Here is a 20,855-nt window from a genome sequence, read left to right as displayed (position 1 = left end):
CATCACTTCCTTTTTCTATATATTTACCATAAATACCGACTTCAGCTTCATCACAAAACATTTCCGAGACTACATTCAGGCATGCTTTCTGGCAAAGTGCAAACTTGCTGCTCCCAGAGGGATTCACATTTATAATCCACTCTGTGATAACTGACTTGAAAAATAGATGGAAAATTGGAACAAATATGTTACCTGTTGTTACAGAAGCTGAAAAGTGTTTGCAGCTCCTGGAATTGACATGCTGTTGATTCTCATTTCCAGGTCTACTACTGCCGCCTCTCCTCGTCCAGATAGCGCTAGAATTCATTGAGCTGAATGCATCCAATTTGCATTGTGATGAGGACTCTGCATCTAGCATACACTGATATTTAACCTGAACATCACATTGTCATGTGAGCATGGAAATGAATTGTAAAAGCCACTGATCTGATATGCTTGACTGATGATCTTCAGGCTGCAATTGCTAGATATCAACTTCTATCTTTCAGGCACTGACAGCGAGAGAGAGTCCATTGTAATATTACTGTCAGCAACACGTTAAGAGCCAACTGGATCATAATGCATTCAGAGCCATGGAAATGCTCACATTTATCATCAGTAGATTATTAAGCAGAGCTAAAGATGAGCTCAGCTCAAGGCATAATGTAAAAAAGGGCATGTACCAATGTATTTGTTTCTTTAGACACAATTTATGATGTAACTTTCCTCACGTCACTTTTTGTATTCTCTTGTAGAAATTGCTGAAAAATAAATGTGGCCACACTACCTATTTTGGGATGACAATGGGAGTTTGCTACAGTGACTTAACAACTTTCTTTGTCCCACTAATGTCAGAAGCACCAATAACTCCCAACAACCACTGGTATCCACAGTTGTATTCTGGGTTGCTTAGGCGTAATAGTCACATGGGTGTATCTGGGTAATATAGAGCCTATGGCAAACACCTAAATTGTGCCCCCCAGTCAGAGTTCCTTCCCATCTAAAAACTGCAACCTTTCTCGCATACATATGTTATGGTTGCCAGTTTTTTTTGGCTCGGGATAATACCGAAGTTACTTTTTGGGAAATATCAGTAGCAGGAAAAAAGGGTGTCAGCTGAGGGTGGACAAAAATGGCTTCTTCATAGACTCTAATGTAATTATCGTTAATACAGCAAAAAAAGCAGAAAAAAGGGTGCCGCGACAAATATCGTTAACAACATTAGAACATTTGTTTTTGAAGTTTGTTATCGTTTTAGAAGCTTGCAAAGTTATAGCTTTTGTCATATTGTTTGTACGTACAGATTTTACGTTATCAAAGATATTATCATTTCTATGTGTAAAAGGGTGTTTCTGCAGAGGGAGTGGTTAGGGTTAGGCACCACCAGGGGGAGTGGTTAGGCACCACCTGGGCAGCTGTTATGGTTAGGCAACTCCAGGGGTGGTGGTTAGGGTTAGGCACCACTGGGGGGGTTGTTAGGGTTAGTGCTACCAGGGGAGTGATTAGTTTTAGGCACCACCAGGGGAGAGTTCTGTGTGAGAGTAGGGTTGGGTTAAGCTGTATTGTTTAATTAGGCAACAATTTTTAACGTTAATATATTTTCGTTATTTACCGTCTGTTTTTACAACGGTATTTATCATTAACCAAGTTTGACAACTATGTTTATAGTTATCATATTTTGTTATCCACTGGCGCCATTTTGCTATCCAGCAGGGACCTTTTGTCACGGTGCCCTTTTTTCATACACGCAAAATATCTCTTATTCCCTCTCTGTCCTCTTTTCTAACACTAAGCCAAGTGCGCCCTACATACATAAGTTAAGTAGCCATGCTGCCTAGATAACAGAATTAATCTGATCTGAGGTCTGAGTGACAGGGAGGCATGGGGGCAGGCATGGCAGCACAGAACTCTAGATACACCTCTCAATAGTCACCACTAGAGATCATTGGAAGTCCAGTCCTGTGTCTAATAGGAGGTGCAACCTCCTTCCATTAATCTTGCTGCTAGTATAGTGAAGTGGGGCTAGTCAACAAAATGTCTAAAGCTATTTTAAGGGATCTACAAATTTTATTTTCCTTTAAAGGATACCTGAAGTGACATGTGACATGATGAGATAGAGATGTATGTACAGTGCCTAGCACACAAATAACTATGCTGTGTTCCTTTTTTTCTTTCTCTGCCTGAAAGAGTTAAATATCAGGTATGTAAATGGCTGACTCAGACAGGAAGTGACTACAGTGTGACCCTCACTGATAAGAAATTCCAACTATAAAACACTTTCCTAGCAGAAAATAGCTTCTGAGAGCAAGAAAGAGATAAAAAAAGGAATTTCTTATCAGTGAGAGCCACAATGTAGTCACTTCCTGTCTCAGTCAGGACTGAGTCAGCCACTTACATACCTGATTTTTAGCTCTTTCAGGCAGAAAAAGAAAAAAAAGAACACAGCATAGTTATTTGTGTGCTAGGCACTGTACATACACATGTCTATCTCATCATGTCACATGTCACTTCAGGTATCCTTTAAAGCTTTGACATTAACCAACTACTGTCCACTGGGATATGGAATAGACTACTTAGGGGATACTGTTATTCTGGAGAGCAATATTGCTTTATATTAAAGGAATACTATCGATTCACATATTTTTTTCAATTGACACAGGAATTGTTTGGGAAGTGCTGCTAAGTACTGGTGTATACATTTTAGTAGCAACTTCCTTGTTTACTGTTATTATTATTATTATTATTATTTAGTATTTATATTAGCAAAATACTTTCAATCTTTACTGATGCCAAAACAGACGGCTGACTGAGCCATGAGGACAGGGGAAATTCCCCCTCACACTTGATCAGTTAACTCTATGTGTAACTGTGTGTGACAGAGAGAGAGAGAGAGAGAGAGCTCCCAACAGCTGCAACTCCTGTGTCCTGTGTTTCTGACTGAGGTGTCTGAAGAGAGCAGAGGAAATTTAACTCATTGTCACAGCTTTTCATACTGTTTTTGCTTTCAGAGTTTGATATGTTTGATCTTTTCTTTCTGTAGTCTGATATGCAACTCTGGCTGTGCATTGAAGCAGACACCCCTTCTGCAATTGATTTGTCCCAATATAACTAAATCCTACCCTCAATAAATTACAGTTTTTGCCTCTGATATTTAACATGAAAAGTAGGAAAATGTTTACACAGCTACTTAGACATTATTTGCACACTGTAATTTTAGAACACTTGGGTATCGATAGTATTCCTTTAAGGAAGAGGGGAGAGTGACTCTTTATTCTAAAGTTGGTTTGCCTTCTTAAAACAGAAGGAATTTACAATTATTCAGCTTTAAAGTGAACCTAAAGTCACCCCAAAAAAATGAGATGAACTCACCTGGGGCTTCCCTCAGCCCCCTGCAGACGATCGGAGCTGCGAGGGCACTGATCGTCTGCAGGGGGCTGAGGGAAGCCCCAGGTGAGTTCATCTCATTTTTTGGGGGTGACTTTGAGGTTCACTTTAAATGAACATCTGTGGTTACCAACAATGCACCGCTACTGAATATGCAAATGATCTCTACAGTATATGCCCCTGAAAGCCAGGCTAGCATCCAGAACCGCTAGTGTCTAGCAAGTCTATAGCTTTACATTTTATAGAGCCACATCAACCCCACAAGCAGACAACCTGTTTTGGACTTTTGGTCCTCATCAGTGCATGGCAGGGATTGATATGGCTCTATGGGAAAGGGCTTGAACTAGTACAACACAGTAATCAAGCAGCTCTTTATACTAAATATACATAGGAAGTCCTCAATAGCCCTGCCACAGTGAGTTGTGGTTAGGAGTAATTCTGTTTCCTCTGCAAATGCTCCCACCTCCCATGTAGAGTCATCTATATGCAGCATGTCCAGGCCGCCTCTGAATGGCCTCAGCTCAGAGATGCGCTGAGCCCCCCCAGAAACTGCAAACGCACCTTGAACCCAAACAGAGGCTCTGCATATACACCAAAGGAAAACTATTAAGTGGGAGCAGCTGACCAGAAATAAATCAATCAAACATAGCAAAGAAATGAACAGTGCTACTTAAAAACAGATGAGTGCTTACCTGCAAAAAAGTGCACACCCCACTCATGGGATTCAAATACACAATGAGCATACACATGACCTGTCTACCACTTGAAGGATGTTAGTTTCACTAACAATTTGCAATTTGTTAGGTACTCGTCCCTCCCACTGTCGAAGAAGTCTTTCCTCCATGGGAGGGGACCTAACACTAACTAAATTCTACCTATGCATATGCATAGCCTGGGCGCGCTACCAGTAAAATTGAGAATTGCGCAAAAAAAGTGGGATCAGCGCATCACCAGGCCGCCTCTGAATTGCCTCAGCTCAGAGATGCGCTGAGCCCCCCCAGAAACTGCGCAATTCTCAATTTTACTGGTAGCGCGCCCAGGCTATGCATATGCATAGGTAGAATTTAGTTAGTGTTAGGTCCCCTCCCATGGAGGAAAGACTTCTTCGACAGTGGGAGGGACGAGTACCTAACAAATTGCAAATTGTTAGTGAAACTAACATCCTCCAAGTGGTAGACAGGTCATGTGTATGCTCATTGTGTATTTGAATCCCATGAGTGGGGTGTGCACTTTTTTGCAGGTAAGCACTCATCTGTTTTTAAGTAGCGCTGTTCATTTCTTTGCTATATATGCAGCATGTGTGTGCCTAATGGCTAGTTACAATTAGCAATTGGGATTTAAAATATAAAAACTAAGGTATGGTAGCTGGAAGCTTAATCTTTTGTTAAATGCTTTAAAGCAAAACTAATCGGAAGAAGGTCAGAAATGTGGAACTGCAGACAGAAATAGGTTAGCGGTGGGTAGGGAGTTGGTTAAGATGGAGGATCCCTGCCAACAATATCCATTTTATAGTGGTGCATTGTACCGAAAGAAGGGAGTTATACAGTAGTAATAAGGGACAATATTCAGTAAACTTCGGTAAAGCTGACATGTACAGGGAGCACACAGATCGCAGCGCTGCACCTTGTAAATAGACGGCGATCACGCCGTCTAACAGTCTCCCGAGCGGCAATAGCCGTATTAATTTTTGCTCCAAAAAGTGCTTATTTTCAGGGGATGCCTTATATTTCTATGAACACCATGAACAACAAGCTACAAATATTCTTGAACAAAACAAATGAACGTTTATTTCAAATGTTATCACATTCTGGAACATCATAACTCTCAAAATAATGGTACAGTGCCAATTAGGCACCTGTCGGGTCATCCCTGCACACAATTGATAAACCTGCTGTTTGCAAGAATGACATGTCAGGTGCCTGATCGGCACTGCACGATGTGTCCCCATGCTGGCCACCTCTGCCTGCTGCTTATTGTAATGTTACAGTGCCAATCAGGCACCTGTCATGTCATCCCTGCACACAGTTGATAAACCTGCTGTGTGCAAGGATGACATGTCAGGTGCCTGATCGGCACTACACGATGTGTCGCGATGCTGGCCGCCTGTGTATGAAGTACCGCGTTCAAGCACCGGTATTATAGCGTTCTAATTGGATCAAGTGAGTCTGGTAGGTGGGACCATGGCTCGGTTATTAGGCCAATTATTGCACTCGCTGAGTAGCAACGAGTGCAGTGATCGGCCAAAAACGGAGCATGATCCTGCCTCTGAGACTACCACATCCAATTAGAAACAGCCTGTGGTAAACTCAGGAGGCGATGAGCGGCACAGAGCTATTGCATTCAGCCTGCCATGAATGGCGAGTGTCCTGGAGACCTCGCAGAGACAGCAGCAAGATAGATAATAAGAATAAGAATAATTCCTTTATTTGAATAGCGCTTTTCTCCTGTCGGACTCAAAGCGCTTGCGAGGCAGCAACTAGAGCGCACTCAATAGGCAGTAGCAGTGTTAGGGAGTCTTGCCCAAAGAGCTCCTTACTGAATAGGTACCGGTAGCATCTAATTTCCGGTAGTGGTCTGTGTCATGTGAGCTGGGGCTAAATCTTATTTTCGGAAGATGCCTTATATTTAGAGAATGGATGAAATGTCAGCTAGGTCTTATAATCAGGGGATGTCTTACTTGAGGGCAAAGACAGTAATACAGAAATGTAGGCAACAACACTACATTTTGGCTCAGTTAATGGGTTGCTGAAAAGACAGTGGTGTTACACAAAGGATTAGACTTACTAAGGAATATAAAATATTTTTCTTTTGAGTAGGATGTGTTGCATAATGAGATCTGCAGTTTAATTAAATTATATTGTACTATAATAACAGAATGTTTATTGTTTGTAAGGAAATTTAATAATTTACCACTTATGTCTTAACCTCCCTGGCGGTATGCAGTTTCAGAGGCTGCGTCCGCCGGGAGGATTTTTTGTAACAAAATGTGTTTTATATCTGTTAGCTAGCACTTAGCTAGCTAACTATCTCCCCCAAGCCCCGCCGCACCATTTAGCACCCCCCGATTGCCGCCGGCAATACGTACCCCTCCGCGATCCCATGAGAGCCGCAGCTTCCTATTGAGCTTCACTTGTCGCTATGATGATGATCAGAGATGACGTCATCGACGTCATACGCAGTCCCGATCGAGGCCTGGAGCTGATTAGGAGGCGGCGCCATCGCGGGATCCCTGGGGGGTACATATTATGGCGGCGATCGGTGAAGAGCGGAGGCACTTGGGAAACATAGCTAGCTAAGTGCTAGTGTAACGATTTGTGTCAGCAAATAACAGAATTCTGATTATAGGTGATCTGCAGTATCACCTATAATGCAGATGTATACCTGATTATATGGTGATCTGCAGAATCACCTATAATGCTGGTATATCAGAAGCTGTAGTGACAACAATATATAGTGATTTGGTGCAACAGTAGTACTGATAGGTTTAACAATACCTCAACAGAGGAGCTGGTGGGTACTAACAGTACAGTGCCTCTCACCAGAGTCAAGGGCCCTCTGGTGAGAGTAGAGAGGTCAGACAGATCGGGTTTGGCAACAGACGGACAGATACAGTACAAAATCGGAAGGCAGAGACTGAAAGGTATAAACAAGCAGAGTCAGCAGCAAGATCAGATGGGTAAAGGTGCAGAATCACTAAGCAGAAGAATACTCAGAACAAGCCAGAGTCATGAACAAATAATACACAGTAATATAATGATTAGCGCTATCAAACAATTCCTATCTTGTGTGAAATCCCCGGTTTCCTCCCGGATCAAAGCACACCGGAACTATCTAAGGGTGTGAGCGCTAACACGAAGTATTCGCAACAGCAGACAAGTTGCGAGTGAATCAGCTAGGCTTTTGAAGCAGAGGAGACCCATCAGGCACGCCCCCTCCTATCAGCCAATGAGGAGCGGCGAGCGTCTCCTCTGACGTCAGCCGACCGGCCGGTCAGCTGACGCGCCTCCTCCACCGCATAAAGGACCTGTCTATGCGCGCACGCACGCGACAAAGCAACCCTATGTGCAACAGACAGCCCAGTCCTCGGCATGCTAGACGCCTGAGGCATGGATACAACGCTAGACAGGGAGCTGACGGCAGCAGCGGAGGTAGCGCTATTCACCGCGGCTGCTTCTCCAACATTTGTTACAGCTAGCTAACAAATATAAAACACATTTTGCTACATAAAATCCTCCCGGGGCCATGTGATCCTCTACGGCGACATAATTTTTACATAAATTACAGGCTACAGATGGTAATTTTGGTGACCTGAGTTTGGTAGTGATGGTGGAGATCGGCTACGGCAGGGAAAGTGGGAATAGCAACAAGTTCAGGAAGCAGATGGTGACTGCGGTTGGCAGTATTTGATAGTGGTGGTCTTAGTGTAAGGCATAGGTAGGGGGTAGTGATGTCACGAACCTCCGATTTTCGGTTCGCAAACCTCCGCGGAAAGTTCGGTTCGCAAATAAGTTCGCGAACCGCAATAGACTTCAATGTGGAGGCAAACTTCAAAATTTAGAAAAATTTCTACTGGCTGGAAAAATGATAGAAAACATGTTTCAAGGGTTCCAATACCTGGAGGACCTCCCGCCACCCTCCACCCCTTCTACCTATTCCCTCCTCCCTCCTACCGGAGGGAGGAGGGTCTCATCTGCCAAGGAATTCCAGTATTTCAAAAGCCAGCTTACATACCGTGGCTGGGAATTGAACCCAGGTCTCAGTGTATGGTAGGTAACTAACATATCCATTATACGACCAACACTACTAGCTGAAAGTAGCCTAGTATGTACCATTTATGCTCAATGCCAGAGAAAAATTAGACAAGACAAATAACATTTATATCCCACTTTTCTCCTGGCGGACTCAAAGCGCCGGAGCTGCAGCCACTAGGGCACGCTCTATAGGCAGTAGCAGTGTTAGGAAGACTTGCCTAAGGTCTCCTACTGAATAGGTGCTGGCTTATTGAGCAGACAGAGCCGAGATTCGAACCCTGGTCTCCTGTGTCAGAGGCAGAGCCCTTAACCATTACACCATCCAGCCACTGCTTAAGGATATATAGCCAGGCATGGCCTTGCCTTTTGTGTTCAACAGTTGTTAAGAGAAAAATTAGACAAGACAAATAACATTTATATCGCGCTTTTCTCCTGGCGAACTCAAAGCGCCAGAGCTGCAGCTACTAGGGCACGCTCTATAGGCAGTAGCAGTGTTAGGAAGACTTGCCTAAGGTCTCCTACTGAATAGGTGCTGGCTTACTGAACAGACATAGCCGAGATTCGAACTCTGGTCTCTTGTGTCAGAGGCAGAGCCCTTAACCATTACACCATCCAGCCACTGCTTAAGGATTTGTAGCCAGGCATGGCCTTGCCTTTTGTGTTCAACAGTTGTCCAAAGAGAACCCCAGATAGCCAGGTAGATGCATCTCTCTCTCTCTCTCTCTCTCTCTCTCTCTCTCTCTCTCTAGTAGGGATGGTCACCGCTTTCCGCGGAATTGTATTTTTGAGCATAAATGGATTGAGCATAAATGGTACATGCTAGGCTGGCTTCAGCATGTAGTGTTTGAGGTACAGTGCCAATGTACCACCAACACTACATGCTGAAGCCAGCCTAGCATGTACCATTTATGCTCAATCCAGTTATGCGCAAAAATACAATTCCGCGGAAAGCGGTAACCATCCCTACTAGAGAGAGAGAGAGAGAGAGAGATGAAACTACCTGGCTATCTGGGGTTCTCTTTGGACAACTGTTGAGCACAAAAGGCAAGGCCATGCCTGGCTACATATCCTTAAGCAGTGGCTGGAAGGTGAAATGGTTAAGGGCTCTGCCTCTGACACACCAGGGTTTGAATCTCAGCTCTGTCTGTTCAGTAAGCCAGCACCTATTCAGTAGGAGACCTTTAGGCAAGTCTTCCTAACACTGCTACTGCCTATAGAGCATGCCATAGTGGCTGCAGCTCTGGCGCTTTGAGTCCGCCAGGAGAAAATCGTGATATAAATGTTATTTGTCTTGTCTAATTTTTCTTTTGGATTGAGCATAAATGGTACATGCTAGGCTAGTTTCAGCTAGTAGTGTTGGTGGTATAATGGATATGTTAGTTACCTATCATACACTGAGACCTGGGTTCAATCCCCAGCCACGGTATGTAAGCTGGCTTTTGAAATACTGGAATTCCCTGGCAGATGAGACCCTCCTCCCTCCGGTAGGAGGGAGGAGGGAGGAGAAGCCTACAAGAGGCTAATTAAACTCTCCCTAGCAGAGTGTGTATAGCAGCTGTCCCTTAACTAATTAGTATAGGCAGACGAGTGAGTCAAATGGCTCAAGGACCTTGCCTTGTATAAGGGGGGGTGGGGCTCCACCAGTGAGTGCAGTCTGATTGGCAACAATGTGCCTGCTGACTGTGATGTAGAGGGTCAAAGTTTTGCTCAATAGAGCATTATGGGGCGAATTGAACTTCCGGGAAAGTTCGCCTTTGGCAGGCAAATGCAAACCACCGAAGTTTGCCGGTGAACCGTTCGGGACATCTCTAGTAGGGGGTAGATTTGTGTTAGGCGTAGGTAGGGGGTAGGTTAGTGTTTGGCATATATAGTGTGAATATAGGTTAGTGTGAATACAGGATGAGATAGACCAATAGTAGAATATCACCAATAGTCTACTATTGATAAGAGGTGATAGTAGAATATTAGTAACATTACACATATTCTACTATCAGCAATATCTCACGCACTAATTATAGTGTGGCTGCAGCAAACATGAGTTGTAACAGGGGAAGAAAGGTTTTGTTTTTCTTAATGGTATCGAATAATGGATTGGTGGATATATTGAAAATATTATTGAATAGCATTGATTACATCTGTTTACATGGAACTGGTGTAATATGAAGAACATAGTTCCCCATAAAAAGAGCACAGTGGCTTAGGCTTCAGAAAGAAACACATGTTCCAAATGACAAGTGAAGTGAGAAGAATATGAAGGCTTGCGTATTTATTTCCTCTTAAACAATACCAGTTGCCTGGCAGCCCTGCTGATCAATTTGGCTGTAGTAGTGTTTGAATTACACCAGAAACAAGCATGTGGCTTATCTTGTGACAATTTCAGAAAAACCTGATCTGCATATGCTTGTTCAGGGGCTATGGCTAAAGGCATTGTTTAAAATGAAATAAATATGGCAGCCTCCATATCCCTCTCAATACAGTTGTCATTTAAGCCACTATAGATTAGATGTTGTTTACATTATAACTGACTTAGCAGCTTTATTACTGAGCAGTTATTACACACAAGAGCAATCATGAAAGCATTAATTCTATCTGCAAGTGAGTGGTGCTGATTCGTACAGGATGATTGACAGCTTGGGAGTCTGTTTTTCAAGAGGCCCTATGTGCCAAATTCAAAGGGTATAGTCATCTCCATTACTTTCATCTGAGTCGCTCAACATGGAGGGGTAGTAAATAGTTTCCTAAATATACAGTTTGTTTTGAGACAAAAAGCATTATCATGCACACGTTGCAGCAAATAACTGGGCGCTGACACTTTTGAATGAGTGCATCATGGTCGGCAGAATATTTATCTCCCGAGGTTTATACAGTCAATAAATCAGATGCAGCATAAAACTATTTACTATTAAGACAAGTAGCTGTTTTCTGTACAGCATATTTCCTCACATTATTTATTTTTCATTGGCATTAGAGTTACAGGTATCTGGGGTGTAAAAAGCTTGTCTGGAAAGTGGGGAGATTTTACTGTTGCTAGGTCCTGGAATGTTCATCAGCATGAGCCATTTTTATTTAACTCACATTTAAATCAGGATTTGACACTCTATGCCTCCCTGCAGTGCACTTGATGGATTGTATTGCAGGAAAATGCAGACGGGGGGGGGGGGAGTAGAGCAGATTTATGAGATGATGTGCAAATGTCTTCTGTATTAGTAGAGGAACACTGCGCTTCCACAGGCTAAAGGCCACTTTGAAATGTCCCAGATGAATGTTTAATTGACCCTAATATAAGTCAAAACGTAGGCTGGGAACATGATTTAGTCTTATGTAGACTATAATGGAAATACAATGTACGCTATTATTTTTATTTATTCATTAGGTTTTATGCAGAAAGACACTGTACAAATCAGGAAGGATAGGCAAACATAACTTAGTTTAAGCAACAAATTGCTGTGAGCATCTTCAATCTGCATTACTGGATAATCTCTGCAGACTGTGTGATTATACTTTTTGGTGCTTTGGGAAATGCCATGGGGGTTTATAGGTTACATGGGCCTGTCACAGCAGTCTGTTTTGTTAATGTGATTAGATTTATTACGTGGGGTTGGTATGGCACTGAAAACATGCTGCCTAATTATGCTATTTGGGGGACATACTACCTAAATTTGTTGTTTTGGAAACTTTCCTGCCTAAATTTGTTTGTTGGGGGGGCATGCTTCTTAGTTATTATTTGGCTGACATATCTGCCTATTTATTACAGAATGTTAAGGTAAGTACCTGTTTTTAATATTGGGAGGTGGGTTCGGACGGCCTTCCCCGGCTCTGGTCATGCTTGAGGGGGGGGTCACCTGCGCCCCTCAGCCTTCCCCTCCGGGGTGCCGCTGTGGTTCCCAAGCAGTGCCCCCCGGTTGTATGGGGGCATTAGGAAGCCTTCCCGTGGCGCTCCTGGATTGTGCTAATGTAGCATGAACTAATTCCCGCAGGGCAACCGCTTTGCGGTATTGATTTTTGACCCTGCATAATTTGGCATGCGAAAGCAAATGCATAATTGCATGAGCAATGCCTCATGATAAGCCAATTAGGTAAAATTTGTAAAGCCAGATTTGTTAGGGTTAAACTTGGTGTTTGATGCACGCATACATTTTTGTGTGATAAGTATTTCCATAGTTGTGTCCTTTGGAGGCAGGTGATGGATGGCTTGTTCCAGGTGGTGTGAGCCCTGGAGTGAGCTGTCTGCGCCTGTCCTCCCCCTCCCCCCCTTCTCTGGAGTGTTGCGTGTAAACCAGCCCTGAGCTCCAAAGCTTGGGGAGGCCCATGCTTCACTCCTTTCTCATGTGGTGCTCCCAAGTTATGCTCATGTAGCAGAAAGCAATGGATGTTAAGGTAAGCACCTGTTTTTAATATTGGAAGGTGGGTGCGGATGGCCCTCCCCTGTGCTGGCCACGCTTGGGGAAGGTCACCTATGCCCCCCAGCCTCCCCCTCTCTGGTGCCGCTGTGGTTCCCAAGCAGTGAGAGTGCTTGGGAAGCCTCTCCGTGGCGCTCCTGGATAGTGCTAATGTAGCATGAACTAATTCCCGCAGGGCAACTGCTTTGTGGTATTGTTTTTTGACCCTGCATTATTTGGCATGCGAAAGCAGATGCATATTTGCATGAGCAATGCCTCATGATAAGCCAATTAGGCCAAATTTGCAAAGCCAGATTTGTTAAACTTGGTGTTTGATGCACCATACATTTTCTTGTGGTAACTATTTATTACAGGGACATGCTTCTAGCAATTAACTGAGGGGTAAGCTGTTTAATCAGGGTTAGAGGGGAACATGTATAAGCTGTCCTGTTTGCCATTGTATGACATATTGCCACACCTTGTTCTTACTGGCCATGCATTCACTTAAGATTTGACAGCCCCACTGCCAGTTGGCAGCACACATCACTATTTTGTGGTACATAATATGCATGCCACCCCCAATGCTGCCACAAGAGGCACAGTTTTTCCCAGACATTCTCCTCTTTCATGGTCATATTTACCATAGATTAAATTTGTAACATACACAAAAAATGGCATTCAAGCCCAACTAAATCCCTTCCTCAGCTACAAGCTTGGAAAGGGAAAGATTGCCTATTTGGCGTGGGTGGGACAGGAAATCCATGGGACTCCATGTCATTAGTTTCATGGCTGTACATGATTGAGACAAACAGGAATGGGCAGCCTAATGTGATTGCCTCCTTTGCTGATGATCACATAACTCAGGGCAATATCTTTCTCTTCTTGGATGTACTAAAGGTGGCTTGGAGAATAGCTGCAGATTGCAAACAAATAATACAGTATATATTCTGCAAAAATGTAGAATATTGTATTTTATTTATTTATTTATTGTATTTATAAAGCGCCAACATATTACTCAGCACCACAGTTGCTAAAATCATCCCTATCCTAATGTATACACTGTGCGATTATTGCCATTCCTGATACCTAATGTTGCATACAAATCTAAACATGTTGCTTTTAGATAATTAACTTGACTTTTTAACTGACATTTTCAATTGAAACTAGTGTGGCTGCATTTGCTAGATAATAGTGTAGTTTTCAAGGCTGGATACCAATGAAGCATGCAGTCTGATTCTGCACAATGCCACTGACATACCATGCTCTTTTGTGTTTAGCGACCTCATCCAGAAACTTTACTACTGGAGTATAGGAAATGTCTTGAAAAAGAATTACAAACTTTTTAAAAAGGAAAGTAACTACTGGTTTACCTCTCAGAACATGTCACAGAATTAAGCAGGTAAAAAAAAAAATGTCATACTTCACAAGTTTCATACAATGATGTCCACTTCTTCAAGGCATAAAAGTTCCTCTCTGACTCTAGTAGTGGCAATGAGCACTTTGTCCAGAAACTGTTCATGGTTGTCAGCTTGTCATGTCATGTGAATAAAGGAATACAATCTATAATGCGTGAAAATAGAAAGAAAAATAAAGCTGCCATCCAAGCAGACTCAAGATGTAGAGTCAGGGCAGACCAACACGAGCACAGCCTAAACTGACACAGGAAAGCCTATAACATGTTTTGATAAATGCCTGATAGCACATACCAAGTTTTAAGGGCAATATAAACCTTTCTCAAGATTAGAACACAGTGTGACAGTGAAATTCTGGAAGCCAAGTCAAAACTGATATAAAACAATTGGCCATCTACGGTAGTATGGTAAATAGCAAGGTGATGCACAGTGCCCACATGTGTTCTGTATATGCTTGAATCCTCTTAGCCCAGCAATATTGGCTCTCCAGCTGTTAAGAAACTATATGTCCCACAATGCATTGCAGGAGTCTGACGGCCACAGTCATGATTCATAAAAGCAAATGCATTGTGGGACTTTTAGTTCCTTAACAGCTGGAGAGCCAAGTTTGCCTATCACTGTTAGCCAAATAAGCACAAATTCAAGAATGGAAGTATCATCAGCCACTTTCCATACATGCACAATTTCAAGAAAAATTTGTCTGAACTGCACTGTTACTAATAGGACAACTGGGCTATGTACCAGGATGTGTCCCCTCCTTTCCTCAAATTCTTCTTTGACTTTTACCCTGCACATTTGTCAGTGAAAATTCTCCATGCACAAATTTGTGCTTGCAATTCTTCAGGGCTTTTTGAGTATTTTGTTTTAATGAACTTAAAGTGTTTTTGCATTTTTCAATGAAAAATTGCAAAATGCACACAAAAAAATGTATGCCATTGTAATACATAAAATGTGCAATGAAAGCAACTTCACACAAAAAACACACTCAAATTTAAATACACGTGAATAGGTCAGTCCACCTACATTGGCTTAGCTGAGCTTAGATCAAGACTGCATCGTGGACTGAAATATCAGGACATCCCATCTAATAGCCAAGTATCATTAGTTTTGTTTGATGGGGTACTGGCATCTGGTAGCGGTTATCTTGTTAGCTAGCAGAGTAATTATGGAAATCATTTCTCGATCTCAGAATCTGCAGTACAGCAGAAAATACCAACATGACCTTGAAATAAATATAAACTTTCAATGAATAAAATGATGTAGGATTTATCACACATACACAACAAAAAAATTCTGATGTGACAGAGGATTCAAATATGTTTCTTTCAGCAATGGCAGTGGCACACTGTTTTGTGAACACCATGCTCAAAACTCTCTCTCACACACCGGTTTATCTACAGACACGCCCAGCTGCCACTTTCTGTTCATGTGCTCAGTCAGCTCACTTGCCTCTAGGGATGCTCACCGCATTCCGTGGAATTCCGTTTTCTACGATTCCGGTCGGAAATTGGTGATTCCGTTCCGTCGCATTGGAACGGAATTGCTTATAGTGTTCCGATGGAATTCCGGAATTGCTATACGTAATTCCGTTGGAATGCAGATTTTCTTAAGCCAATCACAAGGTAGACCCTAGAAGAAACTTAAAGTGAAAACAACAAGATTTCTGCATGAAAATCGGAATTACTTCAGCACCAATTGTAATTGTAATGACCGCCTTGGAACAACCTCTCGGTCCCATGGCTTACGCGACAATTCCTGCTACTCTAAACCAAACTTATAATGACTGCTGTGGAACCACTTCTAGGTCCCATGGCTTATGTGACAACTCCTGCTGCTCCAAACCAAATTTATAGTGACCGCCGTGGAACCACCTCTAGGTCCCATGGCTTATGTGACAACTCCTGCTGCTCCAAACCAAACTTATAATGACCGCCGTGGAGCCACCTCTAGGTCCCATGGCTTACGCGACAACTCCTGCTGAAAAAAAAGACCGGTGGAACAGCCCCTAGGTCCCATGGCCTATGATTTATCAAAAACAAGGTTTCAATTGAGATTATTGAAATGTTACCTTCGGAACGCAGAATTACGCAAAATTCCGACGGAACGTAACGGTTATGGGATTTAGCGCTGACGGAATTCCGCAGAATCGCAAATTGCACTTTCTGATCATTCCTACTTGCCTCACACAGCAGTTCTCTGGCATGCCCGTTTTTGTATGTCTGGGATAATTGCTAAATAGATAACTACTACAGATACATTTTTTCCTCAGGAAAGTTTAGCTTTAAAGGGAACCTAAACTGAGAGGGATATGGATGTTTCCTTTTAAACAACCAGTTTAAACAAACAGTTGCTAGTCAGTCCTGCTGATCTCTTTGACTCTAGCAGTGGCTGAATCACACACCTGAAACAAGCATACAGCTAATCCAGTCTGACTTCAATCAGAGCACCTGATCTGCATGCTTGTTGAGAGGCTGTGGCTAAAAGTATTAGGCCCCGTTCACACTGCACGCGTTTCCAGCCGCGTTTTGGAAACACGTGCAGGAGGCAGACACGCACGACATCAGACAGTGCATAGAGTACACAGTCTGATGTTTGCATTATCCCTCTTAAAATCGCACCAGAAAGCGATTGCGATTTGCAATTTGCGATTTTCAAATCGAATCACTATAGTGGAAAATACTTCTCATGATTCCTATGATAAAGTAGCAGCCCTAGCGATTTAAAAATCATGAGCGATTTGCGATTTAGCTGTGCAGGGATGCTCATCCGGGTTCCGGTAACCCAGAAATCCGAACTTTTTTTACACGTTCCGGATCGGATTCGGATTATGGATTTTTTAAAAAATCCGGATAGCTATCTGCGGATATTTGGACGCATGACACGGATATCCGCGGATATTGCATATATCCGGATCCGAAACCGATTACACAGATAAAAACCCTCCTCCCTCCTCCTTGTTCATGGATCTTGTCTTCCAGGGATTTGTAGGATGTCAAAAGCAAGCTTACATACATTGGCCAGGAATCGAACCCAGGTCAACTGCTTGGAAGGCAGCTATGCTCACCACTATACTGCCACACAGTGAATGCTTCGCTGTAGGAAAAAGTGGTGTTAAACTTCTTGGAACAGACTTACTTCCTCCCTCCAAAAGACGCACATACATCCCCATAAAATCATTTAGCAGCAACTGAGTGCACAGTCTCTGTGGCACAATTGGTTAGTGCATTTGGCTGTTAACCGAAAGGTTGGTGGTTCAAACCCACCCAGGGACAGCGTTGCCTTTTGTGTTCAACAGTTGTCCGAAGAGAACCCCAGATAGCCATTTAGCAGCAACTGCATGCACAGTCTCTGTGGTGCAGGAGGGTGGTGCAGGAGGGAGGAGGGTGGAGGGAGGAGGTGTTTTTCACCTCCTAAAACGTTTTGGAAGCATTTTAAAGGGCACTTCCGTTTTTTCTATCCAGATATCCGAATAGGTCGGATATCCGCGGATAATGCGTCCGTGAACGCGAATATCTAAAAGGTCAGATCCAGATATCTGGATATCCGGATCAATTCGGATTTTAAAAAGTACTATCCGAGCACCCCTGCAGCTGTGTAGTGGAAAAAGGCCCTTACAAAGACAAACAAGATACCATAGTGAAGTATCATCCCTGTGCAGATATGAGTAAATAAAGTACATCTATACAAGGGAATCATGGAGAATCAATCAAAATAGATCTCAAATAAAACTATATGGGATATACGGGATGTCTTTCTTACTACTACTGTATTCAAAAGCTATCTGAAGAAATAACACATATCTAAGGAAAGGCAGCATAATGCATAACCTAATATATATACTACAGCTTTTGGGCAACTTTTAAAGGATGTCATTGTAAAAAAAATGTGCAATAGCAGGCTACTGGTTTCCATCCTTACCATATGAATGCTGCTCTTTCCCATTTTTTTCCGGCAGTTACACTTAATCTTTATCTGCAGCAATCAACAGCCAAAAATCAAGTGATCCAAAATGTCTAATGAATTTTTAAAGGTACCCCTTCCAGAGATGATTATAGCTTTTAATGCTTAAACAATTGATGTATGGATATTTTAATCTTTGTAATGTCTGGACTGCTTCTTGGAGATAGACTTTCTTAAATTGCTTTGGTTTTATTAGGACAACCGCTCATAAGTGTGCCACAGATTGCATAATGCTCTTGCATAAATGCTTTAATAGTAAAAAGACACATTATGCTCAAATGTGTAGCACCATAGATTAAGCTTGGCTAGACACAATAAAAGTAATTTTGGCCCAGTTTAAAATATTCAACAAAAGACGTTGACTGCCAGAACCGCTGTGGAATCAGTGCTTGGTTTTATACATTAGGCAGTAAAAAAGAAACCGGTGAAAATGGAAAATAGTCTGCTTTTACATCAGAAATAGATCATTTTACTATGGATATGAAGCTAATAAACACATGTAAATGGAAGAAATGTGCAATTTTCTACCCTTCCTACTCCATATGTATGAAATGCACTTGCATTAAAAGAAACAAAAAAAAATAAAATAAAAAAGATGTCATATCTAATTCATACTGAAATAAGTGGACACAGAGGTCAGTTCATAAAATATTGCTGATTCACATCTTTTCAACCCCATCTACTGGCAGATATCTGAGTCTACAGACTTACTTATCACAGATCAGAATCTTTCCAAGCGTGGGCATACCCTGATCCTGGCACCTCCCCAAAGCAAAACTCCTTTGGTCAGGCCCCCTGCTTAAACTCCCACAAGACTGTTGTGCATTAGTGTCTCCCAACTAGAAGGGGAGGAGGGGCGGGTTCTAAGGGTTGCAGATCAGCAACATCATACATTATCTCCATCCAGTGAAATAACATGTCCTCCTCACTGTAGACTTTACAGCAGTTATCTCCTTGAATTTCCGGTCTGTGCATGTCATGTGACATGCATCAAGAGCCACAAGGAGCGACACTGTACAATGGCTACAGCAAACAGAATGAGGATGACATGTCTCTCCCCTGGATGAAGGTAATGTTTGGTGCTGATGCTGCTCTAAGTCCTTGAAACAGGATTGAGCCCCCTTAGCCCAGCCCATGGGGTCTATGGTCATGCCCGTTTGCTGAAATTGCTGTACAGATGGCATGGCATGTTTTGCAATGCCTTTTTTTTTACTTTTCAGGAAAAAAAAAACCACATAAAGTGCTACTCTTAAGATATACAAAATTCTATCTTCAGACATGGGATCTGAAAATGAGCAGGAAGCGAGCAAGCAAGCATGTGGGCCCCACTCCCCCCAGCTCTATTTACCAGTAGAGAAGATGGCTCGAACCTCCGATTTTCGATTTGCGAACCGCGGACGCGAACTTCGTGAAAGTTTCTTTCACATGAACTTTCGTGAACCGCAATAGACTTCAATGGGGAGGCGAACTTTGAAAACTAGAAAAATGTATGCTGGGCACAAAAGTGATGGAAAATATGTTTCAAGGGGTCTAACACCTGGAGGGGGGCATGGATGAGCGGGATAGACGCCAAAAGCGGGGAATCCCCGGGGAAAAATCTGGATTTGACGCAAAGCAGCGTTTTAAGGGCAGAAATCACATTGCATGCTATATTGGAGGCCTAAAGTGCTTTAAAACATCTTGCATGTGTATACATCAATCAGGGAGTGTAATTAGAGTACTGCTTTACACTGACACACCAAACTCACTGTGTAACGCACCGCAAACAGCTGTTTGTGTTGTGATGGCCGTGCTGGACTAGTGCGCACCATGGCCAGAGTGCAGGCGATGGCGGTTTTCAAGCCCATATGGTCGGGCTGAATGACAGAACAACAGTGACCGAGTGTCCAGCTGATCGAATTTGGTCTGTCCACAATGAAGCAACGACCTTATTATCTTGGGTGTGCTCCCCCCCCCCCTCCCGAGACACTCATATAGCCTGCGGTCATTGCTTCATTGTGATACGCAAGCCCCTTCACTGTAGCAAGGTAATGATCACGAAGGGGAATTGACACATGTACATGCCTTTTGTGTTGTTGTTGCAGCTGCAGTGCAGCCAGAAAAATTAGGCAGGCATGTACACGCACCAGAAAAATTATTATAGCGGCCGCTGCTAGCACCTTAAAAATTCAGGAATCCGCCTGGAGTCCTTGACCCTGTTGGTGGTGGTGGAGAAGGCAGTCAAGCGGCCTGCAGGCAGAGATGCTGTGTGGGGAGCGACTTAGTCATGGGGCAGGCAGTCACACAGCGTGCAGGCAGAGATGCTGTGTGTGGGGACTGACTTAGTCTTCGGGCAGGCAGAGGCAGTAGCCCTCCAGGATCCATGTTTCATTCATTTTGATAAAGGTGAGGTACTGAACACTTTTGTGACTTAGGCGACTTCTCTTCTCAGTGACAATGCCTACAGCTGCGCTGAAGGTCCTTTCTGACAGGACTCTTGAGGCAGGGCAAGACAGAAGTTGGATGGCACATTGGGACAGCTCTGCTCACAGTGTCTACATCCACACTTAAGGCCAGGTAGTCGGCTTCCTGCCGGTCCAGGCATTGGTGGAGGGTGGATCCAGAAGCGCTAAGGCGATGCGTTGGACTAAAGAATGTCCGACATCACCATGAGATCGCTGGAGCATCCTGTCCTTGCCTGCGTGGACATGGGAGAAGGATTACTGGCAGTGGTACCTTTATTCCGTTGTGCTGTGAGATCACCCTTAAAACGCATTGTAAAGCATAGTTGCCAGCTTGTTCAGCAAGTGCTGCATCCTTTCTGCCTTCTGGTGATTTGGAAACATCTCCGCCACTTTGTGCCTATACCGAGGGTCTAGTAGCGTGGCCACCCAGTACAGCTCATTCCCCTTGAGTTTTTTTATACGGGGGTCCCTCGACAGGCTGGACAGCATGAAAGATGCCATCTGCACAAAGTTGGATGCAAACATACTATCCATCTCCTCGTGCTC

General features: G+C 43.2%; 1 protein-coding gene and 1 non-coding gene across 2 annotated transcripts in view; one reads left to right on the top strand and one right to left on the bottom strand.

Moving 5' to 3' along the window:
* The window catches only part of LOC137533581 (voltage-dependent calcium channel subunit alpha-2/delta-3-like), a 1,358,331-nt gene that overhangs the window by 785,566 nt on the left and 551,910 nt on the right, over positions 1 to 20,855 (bottom strand). The window lies entirely within an intron of this gene.
* TRNAN-GUU (transfer RNA asparagine (anticodon GUU)) lies at positions 17,104 to 17,177 on the top strand. Its single transcript has one exon. It is a non-coding gene; the product is annotated as a tRNA-Asn (tRNA).

The sequence above is a fragment of the Hyperolius riggenbachi genome, chromosome 9 (assembly GCF_040937935.1).
Source record: "Hyperolius riggenbachi isolate aHypRig1 chromosome 9, aHypRig1.pri, whole genome shotgun sequence".
Taxonomy (NCBI): Eukaryota; Metazoa; Chordata; class Amphibia; order Anura; family Hyperoliidae; genus Hyperolius; species Hyperolius riggenbachi.
Note: the sequence above shows the minus strand (reverse complement) of the source record. Positions and strands in the feature narration are given on the sequence as shown.